The 20,414-nt window shown below is 45.6% G+C and overlaps 1 pseudogene; it reads left to right on the top strand.

The window, feature by feature from the left end:
• Window positions 1–16,048: 16,048 nt before the first annotated feature.
• Window positions 16,049–20,414, top strand: part of LOC144103304 (allatostatin-A receptor pseudogene) — a 28,212-nt pseudogene continuing 23,846 nt past the window's right edge.

Below are 20,414 nucleotides of genomic sequence, written 5' to 3'. Positions count from 1 at the left end.
CCTAGGCTACACCCGCACGTTGGCTAGAGTACAGCGCGGATACTACTGGCCGAAACTACCGGCGACAGTGAAGCACAATGTACGGACGTGCGTAGACTGCCAACGACGTAAATCACCCCCTGAAAAACCAGCCGGTCTACTCCACCCTCTTCAAGTGCCAAAGACACCTTTCAAGCAAATTGGCATGGATTCCTGGGACCATTTTCGACGTCTACTGCCGGGAATAAATGAATAATTGTTGCCACCGATTATCTAAGTCGCTACGCGGAGACAAAGGCTCTGCCCAGGGGTACCGCCGCCGAAGCAGCTCGGTTCTTCGTCGAGAACATTTTCCTTAGGCATGGCGCTCCGGCACTCATTATACCTGACCGAGGAACTGCCTTTACGGCCGAGCTTTTGAAAACCGTTCTCCGCCTCAGCGGTACCAGTCATCGTAAAGCGACGGCCTATCACCCCCAAACCAATGGATTGACGGAACGCCTCAATAAGACAATCGCCGACATGCTCTGTATGTACGTGGACGTAGACCACAAGAATTGGGACAAAATTCTTCCCTACGTCACGTTCGCCTACAATACGGCGCAACAAGACACCACTCGCATGACGCCGTTCAGCCTTCTTCATGGCCGACCAGTGACAACTATGCTAGATGCCATGCTGCTCCCGAATGCCGACGGCGACGATGTCAATCAGGACGCTGAGGAATTCGCACAGCGCGCAGAGGAAGCTCGCCAACTAGCGCGTGTGCGCATCAGAACTCAGCAGGAGGCTGACACACGACGCTACAATCTTCGCAACATACATGTCATGTATGAACCTGGTGAAAAAGTGTGGGTCTGGAGGCCTATTCGCCGTCGTGGACTCCCCGAAAAATTATTACGGCGGTACTTCGGGCCCTATGTTGTGCTGCGACGTTTAACCGACGTCACGTATGAGGTGGTGCCGGACGGGTTATCGACATCCAAGCGACGCCAGCAACAAGTCGACGTCGTCCATGTTGTACATATGAAGCCGTACTCCTCGGGTCAATCTTGACCTCCTACTTCCTTTTGTTACCATCGAGACGATGCTTCCATAGGAGGGGGGCAAATGCCGCATGCAAGAAAACGCCAAAGATGAAGACTTAGTCTACGAGCGCGAGGCAAGAAGAAGAAGCTGAAGTGAGCAGGGACTTTTATCTGGTTAACCAGTAAACCGTTTTACCTTCAGCTCTACTCGGGGTCCCACCGAGTCCCGACAATATTATTATTTTATACTGAGCATTTGTGATGGCAATGGGAATAATCAATGGGGACAAGTTTTAACTTCCTTGTAGATATTAGCGTTTTCGCTTTAGACAAAAGCGTTGCGTCTGTATGTCTCTACTTCACGTATATTTGTCCGATCTTTATTATTAGATGAAGAAGATAATTTTTTCTCCTGCAAACTATTACTGTCTTTTGCCTTGTACCTTTGTGACTTCAAAACTCTGAAACTTGTGGTCTTGTATGCACTGTTTAAGTTGTGAAGTCTTTAAACTTTTCTGCAATCTTGTAACGTTACATATGCAAGCTGTTACTGTTGCCTTTGAGAGGATGGACCGCTGTCATGCTGTATTAAAGTGATTTTTTCTCCACACCAACTTTTCAGTTTTTGTGTGAAATAAAATATTCTCTTCAGATAGCTCGCCCGGTTTTCTGTCGTCAGTTGCGGGGATGGACACTATATTGCCCATTTTTTAGTTTTATCGCAGTCCTCGCTTTATTTCCCGGTAGTGAGCTTGTAACGGAGACGTAATGGCGACCATTTCAGAGGAGGAGGAAATAGTTTTGATTCTTCCCTTCAAATCTGAATTTTAAATGCTGAAAGAGTTGCGAAAGGCAGATGAAAGATCAGTACGGACCGGAGGTGGTAGTAGATGCGCCTATCTTTAAAGTAACGCGCCCATTTGGGCCAAGGCTGCAACCTCCTGCGGCTGCTTCGGGACCAGGACGTGGAGTATTGCAGAGAATAAGTTCAAGTGACTTCGTCGTGACTTTAATATGCTAAACGCTATCACCTCAAGGGCTTGTTTTTTTTTTTCTGCAGCTACCTGTGTATGTCACCCAAACCCTTGTCGAGGTTCTTGAGCCCCGAATCCAGAAAAAAAGACGCGAGATTCCGTAAGGCGATATCAGTAGATCATCGCCTGGCGCAGGTTATCAGGTGAGGTGAAAATTTTACATTACTCTGTGGACGAGATTATGTACGGATGGTTAATTCTTTATTTTGATTGCCATTTCTGAGACAGAAGTTCGTAAAATGCACAACACTTTTGGAGTGCTAGCATTAAAATTTGATTTTGGCCAGTTTAATTTTCCGTTCGTTCGTCAATTTTGCCGTCCGCCCGTGAGCTCCTTTATTCTGGGAGCTCAACTTTCTACGTTTGTGCCACTCCGCCCCGCGGTAGCATAATCGGTTAATAGGGCTAAAATGTTTTGTGCTTCAGAAATTCAGCAAAGAAATTTGCCTTCAGGCGTTGTTAGGGACTTCGGTAGTATCGGCAATAGTTTCCAAAACAACCTTCCGTCCTATCTGAAGCTGAATCCGCGAAACGTACTGTTCTGGCACTGGAAAACAAAAACAGCGGCACGAGTCAAAATTATCAGTGCGCTGGCTTCGCAGCCTGTAATACATGCGTCGTACACGACCGCGCGAGGTCCGCATGTGTGAGATAAAAGCCAGCAGTGGCGCCCGAACGACGCAAAACGTTATGTACTGGCATCCGGAAAAACGGTCTTCGCGAGCATCGCGTGAAGCAAGATACGAAAGCCATTGTACTTACCGGTCTATCCCAGTTGGTTGGCAATTTTTTCCCACAGCTCCTACTTGTGGGTAACGTAATTGAAATTTAAATGGCGTTTGTCGTATAGTATTGGGTGCTCCTTTATGGCATCAGGTAGCAGCTCCACAAAGAGAGCCGGTCCATTCTGATGCCATGCTTGCCACCATACTGAATTTTGGCCGTGTGTGATGTCAACGGTCTTTCGTGGCTTCCGCGGCGAAGGCGGGAAAATGGGCTCCACACCAATCGCCCTCGCGGAGCCCCTTTCCACCTTCGTCGGCGTCAAAAGCGACCGAATCTGGGCAAATCCGCTTCGCTGACCGCAAATCTGGTGTAGTGTGTATGCGCCTGAAGATCAACGTTTCACAGCCGACCGCTATTGTGATCGTTGGTCGCACATTCGCAGGCCACCATCACCTGCGCTGTGCTATGCAGCGCTGTGACTGCTGGCTCCTGCCGCTGTTCTCGTCTTCGATGTGGTTGTCTCCTCTGGACTCCCTCTCCAATCTTCTACGGCGACGCCGTTCCAAGTGTTGTGGCTTTGGACAAGTGTCGTGTTTTTTTTTCATTGCTGAAGCGATAGTTAGGTTTTTGTACCCTTAAGCTTAGAGCTATGTGTCTAGCTTCCCCGGGTAGGGGTCCGGCTTCCTGGTTAGCCAGCCTGCCGGCCCATAGTTTGCGCCTGGTTTCATTAGGACCTAATTGAGTCAGTGACATTCCAGTGGCGCTTGTACTCATTGAAGATGGAGCCCCAAAATTAAAAAAAAAATCTAAGATGATCAAGCAGCAGCTGAAGTGTGTTAACAGCTGGCACTTGCAAATCTCTGGGGTTCGCTCTTTCGGCCGTAGGGACATTCTGTGCCGATCCTCGTATGTGCAATGGGTTTTAGAGTTGCTGCATAGCACATCATTCGCGTCGTTTCCAGTTAAGCCCTTCATACCACAGCAACTCGAGTGCTCAAAAGGAATAGCCCGCGGCGTGTACACATTGCTCTTTTAGGAATTACTGTAGGACTTTCAAGACGATAGTATTGGTGTGTTATCAGTATACCGCTGTCCCAGAGATGCAAGTGGCTAATGTGTGCCGACAGAGTACGTGATTACTACGTCTGCAGGATCATCGTGCCCATCTGAGCTGATGGTTTGGCCCATAGCATACCGAGTCGACCAGCTACAACCTCGTCCTTGCTGCCACTTTGGTCACAGAAGTAAAGCTTGCCAAGTTGCGCCGCGTTGCCGACTTTGCGGGGCAACCATTCCGCAGACCATTGCACACTTTAGGGGCCCAGTTGCGGACTGCGGCGGCGCTCAGCCGGCTGATGATGCTGGCTGCCTTAAACATCACAATGAGCTGAATGTTCTCGAAATTATCTACCAGAGAAGGTGGTCTAGAGCTGAGGCCTATGCACAATTAGACAGCAAAAGGCATTGTTATGCGGGACATGCTAGGCCATCTGGTTGTGAGGTAGAAGCCGTTGCTGACTAAGTCTGTAGTCCCAGCTTTCGAAAAGGCGCTTGCAAGTGTTGCGGATCGTATGCTGTCTACCTTCGGTGAAGCCCTCTCCCAGATTATTTCCAGTAAGTGTGCTCCTTCAACTGTTGTTTTTTTCCGCTCCATCAACTAGTCCTTCACATAGCATCTCTGGTGGCTCTCCGCTTAATGCTATTCCTGCTGCGTCCTCGTTTGTGCATATATATGATGCCGGGGATAACAAGTTGTCTACCGTTTCCTCTGCGGACGCCTAGATGGCGAAGCCTTCCCCGAAGAGTTGAAGCCCTTCGTCTCCGTTGAAGCCTGCCCTTCCAAACAACAAAAGCGAGAATGGTTACCCCAGTAACCCACATAAAACCGATGTGTTACATGAGGCTGTCACAGCCTCTCTGATTTTACAGTCACCATGACAGGGTAAAAATTATTACTGTGGAATTGCCGTTGAGTTATATTTTCTTTACACGATTAAAAGAAGCGTGTCTCATAATTCGACCTACACATCATTTTACTTCAAGAAAGCTGGCTTACTCGTATCAGGTAATTGTATCTCAAACATTTTCGGGTATTTCGAGCCGACCGCAATAGCGGTAGGGGTGGTGTCTTGTTAACCTTATTTTATTCTAAAATATTTCATCTGGCGAAAGTGTAACACTACATTTTATGTCCTGACTGCAAATTTTTGGCTGCTGACAACGCAATTCCACAGTGTGCTCCCCTTACCGTTGCTACGTTCTATCAGGTGTCCACAGTACAGATCAATAAATAACATTTTCTTTTGGGTTATAACTACGGAGTGGTGATTGCGGGTGAATTCAATTCTCATTAAGTAATTTGGGGTTTTCTCACAGATGCATGGCGCCAGTTTAATTGGTCATGGATGCCGGCAAGAAACGCGCGTTGCTGCAACAGTTCAGGGGTAACTTACATGCGTGCCGATTCTCGGTCTGTCATTGACTGAACGTTGGCTGCAAACGGGGTGAAGGTTTCATTGTTGTCAACAGTGGATTGTGGTAAGTGCTGTGATAGGTTTCCGATTACATTCACTACAGCAGCTTGTCCCTTTAGGCGACTGTTGCTCCGCAAAAGTTCGTCAACTACACACTTTTCAAAAAAAATATGTGCATTCCTTTATCTCCTTTTCTCCTCCGTTGCATCATCTGATAAGGTGGATCAAGCTCAACAGGTTCTCTGTTCCATGTTAGGTGCCTCTGAGTGTTCCACGTTCACACTGCAATCTATGGTCGAAAAAACAAACAACCCTCCCTGTGGTGGAACGATGAGAGTGATAGAGCATATCGGTTCAAAAAAATCTTCCTGGAAGAGCCTCTCTCATAGTCACTGTCCGTGGATTTGGACAAATTACACATTTTCGAGGCTTTTTTCAAAAGAACCATTGATAAGGAGGAAGAGGAGTACGATGAAAATTTGAACAGTCATCTGTCAACCCAAATAGTCGCTAAGCTTTCTACCTGTTCATTGAACGCGACCATAATTCGCCATCTGCACATGTTACAGCGTCTGTAGTTCTCAAATGGAGATATTATAAGCATAGGCACTGATATAATTGTGAGGGGGAAGTCCACTCACCAGTACATTCAATGCCACATTAAATAAGGTTGGGCTGAAAACTCCTACCTGAGGAACTCCAGGGCAAACCTGATTACTGCTTGTCTGTCCATCAGGTGAAGACATATAAACGGACCGGCCGTTGGGGTTGCTTACAATCCACGAGTACATCCGGCCGCCAACGCCTATGTCGTCAAGGGCATCAAGGATGGCGTCATAAAGTACCTTAGCGTAGGCCCCTTTGATGTCTAAGAAGACAGCAGCGACGAGTCGACGACTACGTTTCCCATGTTCCACTGTCGATACCAGGTCGATTACGCTGTCAGTCGAGCAACGTCCTCGCCGGAACCCGGTCGTCATATCCGGATAAAGAGCATTCTGCTCTAAAACCATTCGAGCCGCGCCAGCACCATTCGCTCCATACCCTTACCTACGCAGCTTGCTAGTGCAGCTGGCCGGTATGAAATAAGCTGATAAAGAGGCTTTCAGCCTTTAAAAGAGCAACCAGGCGGCTGATCTTCCAGTGTTCTGGAACGAATCCGGAAGCCCATGTATCATTCTAGTCGCTGAGCAGCACAGTTCGGCCTTCCATGCCAAGGTGAGAGAGAGACGCGTACGAAATCTTGTCAGGCCAAGTGTAGATGCACGCCTACACGAGGAAAGAGCAGCTTCTAGTTCAAGCATCGTGAATACCATGTCGTAGTGGTCATGTGGTGAAAATGGCACAAAAGCCTCCAAACTGTTTAATGCTACCGGGCTGGTGCCCTCAACCATTTTGCAGAATTGTTCTGCTACCTCTACAATATTACGGTGTTTGTAAATGGACAGGGTATGGAACGGATACCTTTCTTGTGGGGGTGAACGCAAGCTCCTGGCTATGTGCCATATACGCGATAGCGGTTTGCGAGGGTCCATCGATGAACAGAACTGCCTCCAACGTTGTCTTCGTAAACTCGCGAGGTGGTGCTTTATTTTTCGTTGAGCTCAGCGACAAAGGGCGAGATCATACGTGGATTTAGTTCTGTATTTCCTTTCGGCGCGCCGACGGACTGCGCGTAGTCGTTCGAACTTCATGCCAATAATAGATCCTGGCGTAGGCGCGCATATATACCGCGTGTTCTCACCAAGAGTGGAGGTAATCAGGTTTGCTATATTAGACGGTGACGTGAGATCCACACAGTAAGTCTCCACGGACGTCTTAAAGGCAGGCCAGTCTGTATATCGCACGCGAGACGAAGTGCTAGGTGCGTACCACTTGACGCATACAGACTTTGGAATGTGATCACTCCCATGTGTTTCCACGTCACTGTACCAGCTGTCGTAAGAATGCAGACTTACGGAAAAAAACGACAGGTCCAAGCTGCTGTTGTACGACGTGCCACGCGGAAACGTAGGTGAACCATCGTTGATATTGACAAAATACTGTGATTCCATAAAGTCAAAAGGTTTCCTGCCTCGGTTGTACATAACAGCACCTCCCCACTGAGGATGATGAGCATCAAAATCGCCCACTATAATATGAAGAGCTGTGCAAGTCTGGATACCTGTATATAGGTACAAAGTATCAATGTCACCTCTATGTGGAATGTAAGCACCGATTATCGAGAAAACCTGTCCTTTTAGCGTCACTCTCAAGCAGATGTAAGAAAGAAGTCGTGGCTTTAGTCACTTTGTATATCGCCAAAGAATATTACAGCGCAGAACAGTCGACACTCATGAACGAGCTGGACAAAATTTGGCCGCCTTTTTACATTCTTGCATTGGTGCATAAATTCCAAAAAGTGAGACGTTTCGTCGGTTCCAAAGTTTCCTTTCCTTCCGAAAGTTGTTCTCAGACTAGAGGTGTGCCTCAGGTATCGCTCCTGTCACCTTCTCTTTTTATCATACTAATGCGGGACATATCTATTCAGGGTGAGATCAAAGTGTAAGTTTAGGCAGATTACATAGCCATTTTCGCTCCTTCTAGAGACTTTAATTCACTGTACCAACTATTGTAAGCCTACCTCAAGGCCTTCGAATTTTGCCTGTGTAAGTTACATTTAATTATCAAAGCGAAAAAATCTTCCGTTCTCGTTTTCCCTCCAGCATCTCCTCTGTATATCTGTATACTGTATCGTGGCGTCCAAATCTCGGCGCTTGAGTCCTTAAAATACCTCGGTGTAAGATACGACCCTCATCTAGACGGGTGACCTCATAACAAAAGTGTAGTGTTTAATGGTGAGCGAGCTCTTGGTCTCCTGACACGAGTCCGCAATAAGGAATTTGGCATGCGCAGCGAATCCCTCTTACTTCTCTATAAGACTTACGTAAGACCAATTTTGGAGTTCCGTTGTGTTGTTCTCCAGTTGTACTAGATAGAAAATTCAACCACTGGTATTTTAGAGACGTTCTCTCTACGGCTTTGCTTGGGATTGCCAAAATCAGTGGCAAATCGTGTCCTCTTGAGGGAATCCCACGTACAGGGCTTGAACTCTCGCTTCCAGCTTCTCACAGTGCGCACTTTCTTCCGGGGACATGATCGTTTGCCTAAAGTTACTCCTCCAATTTTTTTCACAAACCCAGCTTTGTTTCTAGACAAACATTGGCCGCGCTATAAACTGCCGCAATTTAGGTTTGTTAAATACCGCTTGTCTAGAATTGCTGTCTCGCTTTGGACAGTGCAATGCGGTAGCAATGGGCAGGCTGCGTCAACTGTTTTCTTCGACCATGCGCAGCCGTTATAAGCATAGAACTTATCGGCCAATGCGCTGACTTGTCTCCTGGAAGAATATCTGTTTCAGTATCGGAGCCACGTAGGGGTTTTCACAGACGCATCTCGACATGGCGAACAATCAGCAGTAGGTGTTTATTCCCACACACTAGGTTGGTGCTATTCTATTCGCGCCCTTGACTATACACCAATTTTTGTTCCTGATTTTCTTGTTATTAGTTTGGCCCCACAAAAAGTTCCTTGCAACAGTTCACATGCAATAATTCTCTCTGACGGTCTCTCAGGCTTGACAGTGCTTGAAACTTCGAGGGCTGGTCTCTTGTACCGCTCTCTATTGTACGTTTTACCATTGCATGTCCAAGAGGTGTGTTTTCAGTGAGTTCCAGGGCACTTTGGCGCTACTTCAAATCCGATGGCTAATTTCTTAAATAAATCAGATATTAATGGCCCTGTTGCCCTAGTTATTCCGAACCTTACCTTGCTTACCGCGACCCGTTTTGAAAGTTTCCAACAGCGCCGGAGCGTGAGGCATGAGAGCATCCTTGCTACGGCGGATTTCGAGCATTTATAATTCCCATGAAACTAACGTTCTTGCGCATCAATGCATATTGAGCTTTTCATGACGCTGTTTCGTCGCTGGATTCTTCGCCTTAATCTATATATTTATGTTGTCCTGGGATCGTGCCGTAGATTCTATGTTGGTCATGCGGGGACGTTGAAACGATAGATCATTTTATTCTCTACTACCGGCTGTTTGCACGACAGAGAAATAAAATTTTGCAAACTCTTCTACCTCAAAAAGGGCTATCGTTTACTGTTCCCGTCCTCCTCTCCTTCGATGCAACCGTCAAAGAGCATGTCATTAAGCAGCTGTGTGAGCTTCTTCACAGGTATAATATTGAAACCGTGAGATTTTTGTGCTAACTTCTCGATGCCTTTACTTTTCTCTCAAAATTATTTTATTTCTGATTATTCTTTTAAAATGTGATTATTCAGCCAACACGGCTTTTTTTTCTGATTTTCATTCTGAAATCCTCAAGATCTCTTAAAATTCGTGATTTTAGTTTTTATTTTATATATTTATATTTATTTATTCTTTTTGTCGCAGAATCCTCTCTTTCTAATTACGAGCCGCTTGAGATGAACCTGGATGTGTATTTTTACTTTTTGGAGCTGCACCAAACCGTGGCCAATCCCAACTGTAGGTATGTGCTATCGTTTTTGAGGCAACAACAACAACCACCGATTCACGTCGCGCCTTTGAGGCCAGGCAGTGCGCTTGTCCCCGCCTGGAATCCTCAGAAGTCATACAGTCATTACGCAATCAGGGTGTAGAAGACGCTTATGTCAAAATATAGATGACATATTTGGACATATATGGAAGATACACCTCACCTGAAAAATAATATTAATAAGAAGCATGAACTTTATCACAAATTTATCAAATAAAAATATCAGTGAACTGAAGACTTTCAAAATATACCGAAGCCGCCTGAACAAAGAACTTGAGCGAGCAAAAAACACTTACTACGCGAACTAGTTTGGTTCTGCTGGAGGTAGGACGGAGATAATGTGGAAAAAATTGAGCAATCTTTTCTCAATTAGTGATACTCGCAATGAGGTTAATGTTATCAAGCAAAATGGGGTTGCGATATCGGAACAACAATAAGTAAACAAGTTCAACCAGCACTTCGTGAATCTTTCCATCTCGCCATATCTGCATAACTACTTCCGCAGCATCCTTTTGAGCAATGAAACAATATTTCTCGACGCTGTAGAGGAACATGAGAGGACCATGAATACTACAGGTACAGGCATTGACGGGATGCAATTAAAACCTATGAAATTTGTCCTTGATGTCCTGCTTCCATGCCTCACACATATTTTGAATTTGTGCATTGCTAATGCTATCTTTCCATCCAATATGCAGATTGCAACTGTGCCTGTCATATATAAAAAAGGCGACAAAAATGACTTCGGCAATTATAAACCCATCTCTGTTCTACCAGTATTTTCTAAACCGCTTGAAAAACTAATTCAGCAACGTTTCCCAAAGTTCGAGGAGAAACAAAATATAATAACTGAGTCACGGTATGGATTTCTTAAGCACCGTTCTACAAGACACGCATTACTGGGTCAAAAAGAGTATATATAAAACACCTTGATCAAAATAAAATAGCCATCGGCTTTTTCATAGACTTTACAAAAGGGTTTGATTTGTTGAACCATACATTACTAGTTCGCAAACTTGACCGCTACGGTTTCAGAGGTCACGCAGCATCTCTTGTACAGTCTTACTTGAGTAATCGCAGACAAGCGGTCGGTAGTAATGGGTGTATATCGGAAATAGAATCACTTCTCCGCGGTGTTCCTCAGGGAAGCATACTGTGTCCTTTTTTCTAACATTTTTGGTAAGGATACTGTGCACATGCCCCTGCAAAATACATAATATATGCTGACAATACGAGTATATTTTTTTCAGCAACTAAAGCAGATTCTTCAGTCGATACAGTGAATTCTGCCCTCTCTATTTTATATGAATGAACACAAAAAATGGTTTACAGGTAAATATCGCGAAAACAAAACCAGTTATTTTTAGAGCAAAAAATAAGAAAGTTACGCTTGTAACAGACATTTCCTTCAATAATGCTCATTTAGATATAGTACCTACATTTGAAACAGGGGCGTTGTATTCAATGAAAAAATGACTTGGGATGACGATGTCTATTTTATTGCCTACAAACTGTCGCAAATTATTGGTTTAATTTGCAGATATCGCCAACTACTGCCAACAAGAGCTTTGCTGGCCGTATATCATTCACTCGATAGTTCTCGCCTCAATTACAGCAAGTTAGTTTTGAAAAAAAAAAACGTTCGATGCAAAAAAAAAATACTTCGATGCAAAAAACGGCAGTGGAACATTTTCTGCAATGGTCTTAACATGGCTGTCGTCGCAGGATATCTCCATCACTGCGAGCTTCACAAAAGAACTGATGCCGCCATGAAGCACATAGCATATCGGAGGGACGTCGCCATGTCCTTGCTGCACCTCAAGCAGAGAATCACTGTGCGGCCTAGACCTCGGGTTAATCCGAGACGGGAGGATAGGAAAACTGATGGCCACTACATCTCCGCAACTCAAGGGAAGTGTGAAGAGCGCAAGAAAAACACAAAGAACCAATGACAGCACTGCAAAAAGCGGCTGCGCAAGAAATGCTTGGAAACACGCACCATGGCTTCTGAAGGGTTACCAACCTACGGCATGTAGGATGAAAAAAAGAAATTTTCGCAAGCTTTGTTATTAAAATTTATACTTTTGAAAGCCTTGTATGACGCTAATAATTATTCCTCTGTTAACATGAGTAAGCAATCACCATTTAACAGTCAATAAAAGTTGTTGTAGACGACATTTATGTTTTTCATATCAGGAACGCCAATGTTCCAAAAATGGAAGATGCAATAAAAACCAATAATAAATCTTTGTGAACGCGGCTGCATTTTACCATAGTTAACTTTAAAGAGTAATGAAAATTAGCAACATCAATTTTCGTTTTTTGACTACTGCTTCATTTTGCGACGCTTAAAAGGTTAACAGAGACGGTAGCCAAAGAGTTTTATGAAGCTTATCATAATAAATCGCTCGGAGTTATATCGTTGCAGCAGTGAACAGTGGTTTAGAAATAAACGGAAAATATTTCTCCAGCATTTGATAAAATTCTAAGTTCATAAATAGACTACTGTGTTCATTTTGAGCACCAATGGCGAATAAAACGCATTCCCACATAATGCCGCACTCAACAAAGTAGAGCTGAAACGTTGTGAATTTAAACTGCAAAGGAATAAATCTAGTGCAGTGATTTCCCTGTTTTGTCGGCAGACCCACATATTGGTATGGTTTGAGGTCCGTTTGTTTGGATACATTTGGATAGGCTAGATTGCACGATTGGAATAGGGATGGCTCAGAGAGGCGAATATGCCTGATTGGTGTGCGAAGCAGGGCGCATTGCTGACGGATAGAATAGTAACTCTTGTGCAGTGGGAGACAAAATTCTCCGGACCGGGTGATTCGCATACGAAGCCGATTGTTTAAATATTAGCGCTGGTTTGGATACCGCACTTGTGGAGATGAAAGTCACTACTTTGGCCTCCTCAAGTGTGGAGTCTCTCCGGTGGTTAATATTATACGTATCGGCATCGTCTGTGTCCCCGACCGCATATCTCCTACCGCAGTCCGTCTCCAGAGGTGGCCAACCCAAATAGCAGAGCTGCGCTCAAGCATTCAGTGCGAGCGTTTTCTTCAGCTTCGACACTTCGAACGCCCTGTTCACTTTTCCCCGTTTAAGGCATAGATGGATTCTGGCCGTAATCATTGAGATTTTGCAATTCCACTCCATTTTGTGCTATCCGTGCAAATCACTGGCGTACCAAACGGCGCCAATCGAGATGCTTCCTTTTGGTTTCTGTCCATCATTTGACTGTTTTTGGAGAGAGAGAGAGCTAGAGAGTGTTTATTGACGGGAAAGGCAGAGAGGTTGGCCGGAAAAATGAACATCTGGCCTTCTACTCTGCAATTCGGAAAGGGTAGAGGGAAAAAATAGAGACAAGATTGGGGTGATGTTGATGAGAGGAGGCGGATGAAAAAAGACACGGCACACTTTCTAACATTGCAAATGCGAGTCAAGGCCCATGTCGCTTAAAAAGCGTGAGGCCGCTCGCGTTGCCTGCAGTGTTTTCGATCTATCTGGCCAAGCGGTGAGGATCAAATTTTCCGAGGAGGGCTTGGTGTCAAAAGACTTGATAGTAGATGCTAGCTTGAGTCTTTCTCGAGCATACATGGGGCACTCCACTAAAACATGCTCCACAGCCTCTAGCACGCCACATGTGGAACAGTCCGGGGAGTCCGCTTGTCCAATTAAGTGCAATTACTTGCACGTGAAAGTGACGTTCACACGTAAGCTATGTATTATGCACAGAATATGGTGTAATATTCGGCGAGGAACAAAGAAAGGCCATCGCCGCATCTTGCCGGTTAAGGTGGATGTCTCGGGTGTCTGGCAGGGCCCAATATCTAGCCGTCGCACTCCTCATAGACCACGACAGGAGACAAGTGGTGTCCGGTCAGGAGAATGGCACAGCTTTGCGCAGGCCACTGCTGAAGACGCTTCTTGCATCAGCGTTGGCGTGTTGAGGTATAGGCGTAATCTGCTAAAATGCATAAACGCAGTTCCTGCAGTAAAATATTTAGAATTTTATATTATAGGCAATAGAGCATCAGCAACAGTAAACAGCATAGCAATCTCTACTGCAGTGTATGTAATATTAATGGTAGATTGCTTATGCATAGTGCTGCGCATCATCGTATTTGGTTAATGATGTACACCCAACTATCCTCTCTGGAGTAGCATGCCAGACCGGCTACCAGGGAGAACTCTCCTGTTTCATTAAAGTCCCTCCTCCTCCTCCTCCTGTTTATCCTCAAGAATGGACTAATTGCCACTTCAGTGAAAACCACACGAATTTGCAATTCTTTATTCACTTTTATTTTTATTCTAAATGCGTGCCCCATGCGAGACAATAAAGAAGGGGTGCGAATAACAACGGCAAAAACATACGTTATATATGAATTACATTGTTGGACAATAGTTTTCGCAGGTTAATGTGCTTCGTGGATGGCGGATTTGACAAGTAGAAGACGGGTAATTGTCGCCATTTTACTCGGAAGGCTATTCCAGCCATGGACAGTCTGCATGAAAACGATTGCCGGCTTGATGTATTATGGACACATGTGTAACCAGCGTTCGGTTGGTTATGCGGGAAATGCCCAGAGAGCGCATGCAGAATTTGATCAGGCGCGTGAATGTTTTGCGAAAACCTTGAAATAAACAGACATGCCATGTTACTAAGCAGCATAAGTGCAATTAAATTTAATGATTGCTTTAACCTGGTATAATAGAAATATAATGGGGAGATTAGATGAATCAGGCAGTACAATTCTCATCTGGCTTAATGGTACTGAGCAGGTTAGTCTAATGGGGATCGCTAGCGGAGTTGGCATGTAAGATTTATGGTCAGACGAACGTCTTTTTGACCAGTTGTTTAATAGAACTCGGTGCTACAGCGCGACCCATGTAAACGTATCCAAGCTCATTGCTTGCACAGTTATGTGGCAGCCATGGTCGCTAAAAGGTCGCGGGAATCATAGACGCGTACAATGATGTTTACATTCACATTCCATATTTGAAAAGACAGCAGCAACGAACAATGAAAATGGTTGATTTGCTTCTCCTCACAAAGGCTTTTTGGTAGGAAAAGCCGCAGTCTCTGTGTGTTAACGGCAAACGATGACACTCAGTGGAAATGTCATGTGATCATAGCTTTAACGCTAGTTTACGACATGCATAGTTTGAGGCTCATGGAGCGTAACCGGAGAAGCTTTTGCGAAGCGTGTTTCAGTTCTCAACAGTGGGATGGCCACCACGGTATCTGCTTGCTATCTGCTTGCTGACCGCTTAGTATTTGCAGGTAGCTTTCATAAGCCCTCTCGAGGTAATGTCGGGTCTCCTGGACCAACTCTATAAACAGGTAACAGAATGGTGCGTTGTTTCTCTGCAAAAAGCTAATTTCAGCCACCAATCTGCTTATAAGCTATCCATTAGCATTTTAAATATAGAATTATTGATTTATCGAAATATTTTGTGATTACCCAAGTTTTCGTTACATTCGCGTTCGACTTTGTTAAGTGTTGATTTTTATTTTACCCACTCGAGGTGATTGTTGTCCTGTTCGGAATGTTGGAAAATCCTTGTTTCTGTGCAATCATATATGCATTCTTAAACGTAATCAGTAGATTACACTCTGTTACATGCATAATCCACAGATTACGTTTAAACGTCACCTTCACGCGCAAATACCAGCACTTAATAGGACAAGTGGACTCACCGGACTGTAACACATGTGGCGTGCTAGAGAATATAGAACGTGTTTTAGTGGCATGTCCAGCATATGCACGTGAAAGAATCATGCTCGCATGTGTTTTGAAGTCTATGGACACAAGGCCCCTCTCGGAGGATTTGATCCTTGACGCTTAGCCATATAGTTCAAAAACTGTACAGACTACGCGAGCGAACTCACACTTTTTAAGCGTCACGAACCTGGCATCGCGTTTGTGATCTTAGAAAGTGTGCCTGTTTTTTAGTGTTTTTATCACGTGCCTCCTTCCGTCATCATCATCCTTCATCGTGACCCTCTTATTTCGCCTCTTCCCGTTCGCCAGTGCAGTGTAGCAGGCCAGATATTTGTTTTAAAGGCCAACCTCTCTGCCTTTCCAGTCGATAAACTCTCTCTCCCTCTAGAACAAAGGACCCTTTCGCACATATTGTCTTCCACTATCCTCGCGACGATTTGCGCCTTGCGCACGTGCGCTGGTTTCTTCGGTGAGATCTCACTGCATTTCTATTTTTGCATTTTACAGATCACGCTGCTCAGGTAACCCAAAGTGTTGCTGAGGACCATGCAAATCGCACAGGCGCAGAACACGACCACCGGTACAGAACAGATGGCAAGTTGCAACAGCACCGGGGACCACTGCAAGACTTGGGGGGACTCGAGCACATCCGTTGAACTGTTGGTGAACCAAGAAAACCTGGGGATAGAGTACGACTACCGCGGCAACCCTGTGGTGGGAACTGTTGGCGCTGTTCTTTTCGGCATCATTGTCATCGTGGGATTAGTTGGTAACGCCGTCGTTGTCTTCGTCGTGATTTGCAACCGTCAAAAGCGTTCCACCACCGACATTCTCATCATGAACCTCGCCGTGGCCGACCTTCTGTTCATCTTCTCCGTCCCTTTCAAAGCATGTTACCACACGCTCGGCTACTGGCCCTTCGGAGACGCCTGGTGTCGGATCGAAAAGTACGTTGTCATCGTGTGCTCCTCCGCCAGCATCTACACATTGGTCCTCATGTCTGTGGACAGGTTTCTGGCGGTCGTCTACCCACTCTGGTCCATTTCTATACGGACGCCGGCGAACGCCTTTCGATGCATACTGCTGACGTGGATCACCATATTTGTGGCCTGCGTTCCGGTACTTGATGCCTACGGCGTCGTGATCGTCGACGACCTCCACTCCTTGTGCAGGTTCCGTGTCGGCGCTGGTTATAACAAAGCCGCATTCTTTGTGTCCGTCTTCGTGATTTGCTTTGTGGTACCACTGGGTTTGATTTTTACCTTATACGCATTCATGCTGAAGCGATTGTGGCTCGGAATCCCCCAGGCAGGTATGGTGAGCGCAGTGAATACCTGTGCAAAGAGGCGTGCCACAAGACTCGTCTTGGTCGTCGTGATGGTCTTCGTCGTCTCGTGGTGCCCCTTGGGCGTGGTGATGGTCCTTAAAAGTGTCGGCCTTTACGGAAAACGCATGGACACTCCGCGCATTGTATTGCAAATCGTTTCGGAAGTTCTTGCGTACGCAAACTCTTGCGTGAACCCGTTTTTGTACGCGTTTCTTTTAGACAGCTTCCGCAAGGATATTTGTAAAGCGTTCTCTTGCTTCAGCAGGCGCTCCGCTAACATCTCGCCTGCCTGTAATGTAATCCGCGCAACCTCACGAGTGCTGGATGACGTTAATTGCACGCAGCTTGTGAACGAAGAGAGAGTGTAGGGAATAGATTCAATTTCAGGTATTTCTTTCATGAATACAGAGTGAAGGAAAATAGTGAGTTAAAGAAGGATAAGTCAGCCGACTGAAGGCCGGAGATGCTCTCAGTGTCATAACAAAGCGCAAAAGACGAGCAATTGTCGCGTATGAATTTTTTTATATAGAATTTGCGAAATACCTTTGCTCGTGAATGGAAATAAAAAGTAATCTATGAATTCAAATCAACAAAGAAGAGTTACTGACCGTGGAAATAACTGCCAGCACTCTTAAACGACTCTGTTGCAGTCTTATATTTTCTGTCGATTACCACTGCAACAGGATTTCAATAAACGTACTGCCTTGTAAATATAATAACTCATCCCGCCCGGAACTGGGCAGAAAGTTTCATTGCAGGCTTGCCCTGGACCTTAATTCATATGAGGTTATTTCGTAACTTTTACTAATGCAGGTATTTATTTGGTTCTGCGAATATTGACACTGTCAGCAAAGGCATCTCTCATTCAAAATAACATGCGTCAGGGTGCAGTCAGAGTGCGCATGTGCTGAAATACGGCTCTCCATCGACATCAGCTATAAAAGTTGCACATGTTTTTCTAATAAGGCAACATTGGTGCGGCGTACTTTCGTACGCTCTTGCTACAAAGTCTGAGAAATGCTACTTGTCGGCACAGTGGCCACTTATATCAAGCAGTGGTTTCATGTTGAGACACCCTTTCTCGGGCATATGCGGCGCAGCACCGCAGCGTCACTGAAAGGCATTCAACACACACCGCTTATCACGGAGGCTGTATCGAGCTCTACAAGGCTGGTGATCAGATTTCTTCCCGACGGATCTTTGAACCCAGCGTGAAATGTGCAGTACAGAAGCTTCTGTGTCTATTCAGGGCGCAGCGAAACGGAAACAGCATTGTAAAGAGAAATATATTGCGCTAAATTAATTTTAAACCGAGCGCTATTTTGCCACCCTGTTTTGCGGCCATCGTTTATTTAGAATTTTTCTTAACTTATACAAATGATCCACTCATTATGTGTTAATCTTGTAATGCTCAGAAATTGAAAGTGCGGCATGGAAGTTACAAACTTCCATGTTGTCTAAGAACTGATGGTCCTAACATTGCGGAAATGTTAACTTACATATTTGTTAAAGAACCAAACACAATTTGATTTCAAACACATGAGAGTTTCTTAATTTCTAAGGAATATAAAACTGCACATAAAAACGCAAGCGCGCAGGCACTCTAGTTAAATAGAAAGCAAAATTCATAACTGCTGCATTACTTACCAGTGCATAATTTACGATCGCATAAATTTTAGGTAGTTTTGTGATTAGGATTACCTGTTGAATGCATTTCTTCTTGTGAGCAAGCCTCCTGCATCTATGGCACACGACACTGACCTTGCTTCGATAAATACTTTGGAAAACACAGTTTCAGCAATTGCGCAAACAATTTGTGAGGTTCTGCGAGCCGAAGTGAAAATTATTCGTATTTTTGAACTCTGTAAAAAAGGTGATACGCTGCGCTTTATAGGGTCCACTACAAAGTGGAGGCCCTTTAATAAATGTTAGGCAGCGTAACTTGAATCAGGCTGCGCCACCATGCTGCAAATAAGAAAGCACAGTGCAAGACCCATACCAGACGGTTACCAAGTCGCCCTAAACATTTCACGTATCCTAAAAGGATTTACTTGCAGAAGGTGTTTTTTTCCATATCAGCGCCTTAATACCGTATACGCGATTCTCCACGTTAAAAACGAATGTATAGAACAAATTCAAAGCACCAGAACCAACGTTGAATCCCATCGTGATTGGCTTGTAAGCTCATAAACGGAATTTGTTAGGGGCACAAGCGCACTTTTGGTGCTGTGTGCACTGTCACAGACAATTACTAGAGTGAACGCATGTTCACGTTTGAATGCAGGACCAATTTTGTATTATAGGAATCCGAACATTTCAAAACATCAAATCGCCTTCCCCTTTATCTTTTACCCCCCCCCCCCCCCCCCCCTGCTTTAAAACTCAGGCGGGAGACGAAGAATTTGCTGTACGTCGAGTCACGCATTGTAGGTTAGCCGATTTGCCGGGCACTTCCTTTAGTACACGCCCGTCGACAGGCGCTGCACTGCGCGCAACTAACGGGCATGATCTATCTTCGCGATGATGATCAGAGGCCGCGCTTAGGCATATAATTACCGCGGTCAGGAAGCGATGATGATGGTGGATGAGAGCAATAATCTAATTGTAAACGAATCGAATTGACTGGACATGAGGAGGGATAAAAAAAAATGGCGGTGGATTAGCTATCGTTAAACCTGGAGTGACGCGATAGCTACAAAAGGCCGAATGGAACTTGCTCATCTGAATTGCAAAGTAAGTCTCTCCCGCTCTATTTCGCTGGGCGTTCCTTCTTCATCCTCGGCCTACTTGACACGGCGCATGCGCACAGCTGTGACAGCTCGTTTTTGTCAGCGGCGCGGCTCCGCACTGTGTGGCTGGTGACGTGAACAAACCAGGTGAATAACCACGTGATCAGCCACGCCGCCGCGCCACTGGAAGCTGCTGCGCACCACGTGACCAACCACGTGACAGCGTGGCGGCGCAGCCACAGGGTAGCGCCGCCGCCGCGCTGAAGGCTCGAAATGCTACCGTAATGTAACACTCGCTACAAAAGCTTGACCATGAGAAGACTGCGATTCGGCAGACGTGTGATTCGGAAAATCGATAGATCGAAACGTACACGTTTGAACTGGAGAAGCAACAATGGGGAGAGGTATGCGACAGTATAGGCGGACAACCGGGAAGCAATAAAACATGGCTGCTGCTCCGACACATGCTAGATCCCACGCAGACAGACTCCACCCAACGTGATCATCTTGCGCAGCTCATCAAAAAAATACGAGGGTACAAACGCATAGCTGCTTGCACACCTGCGCAACCGATACCTTAACACGTGGCACACACACCCGCTTCCCGCGTACGAGGGACTTCCCTACGAGACCATAGTCGCGAACCTCACAGACGCTGAAGTGTGGTTCGCACTCGGCCGACTCCACACCATTGCAGCGGCTGGGCCGGATGGAGTAACCGATAAGAAACAGAAACCTACACAGACGTCGGCGACGGCACTGACAGGCTTGACGAACTTGTCGAATTCGTACTGCAGGGAAGGCGAGATCCCGCAGGTACGCA

Source organism: Amblyomma americanum, chromosome 9 (assembly GCF_052857255.1).
Source record: "Amblyomma americanum isolate KBUSLIRL-KWMA chromosome 9, ASM5285725v1, whole genome shotgun sequence".
NCBI lineage: Eukaryota > Metazoa > Arthropoda > Arachnida > Ixodida > Ixodidae > Amblyomma > Amblyomma americanum.
This window is presented reverse-complemented; position numbering and strand designations above follow the sequence as displayed.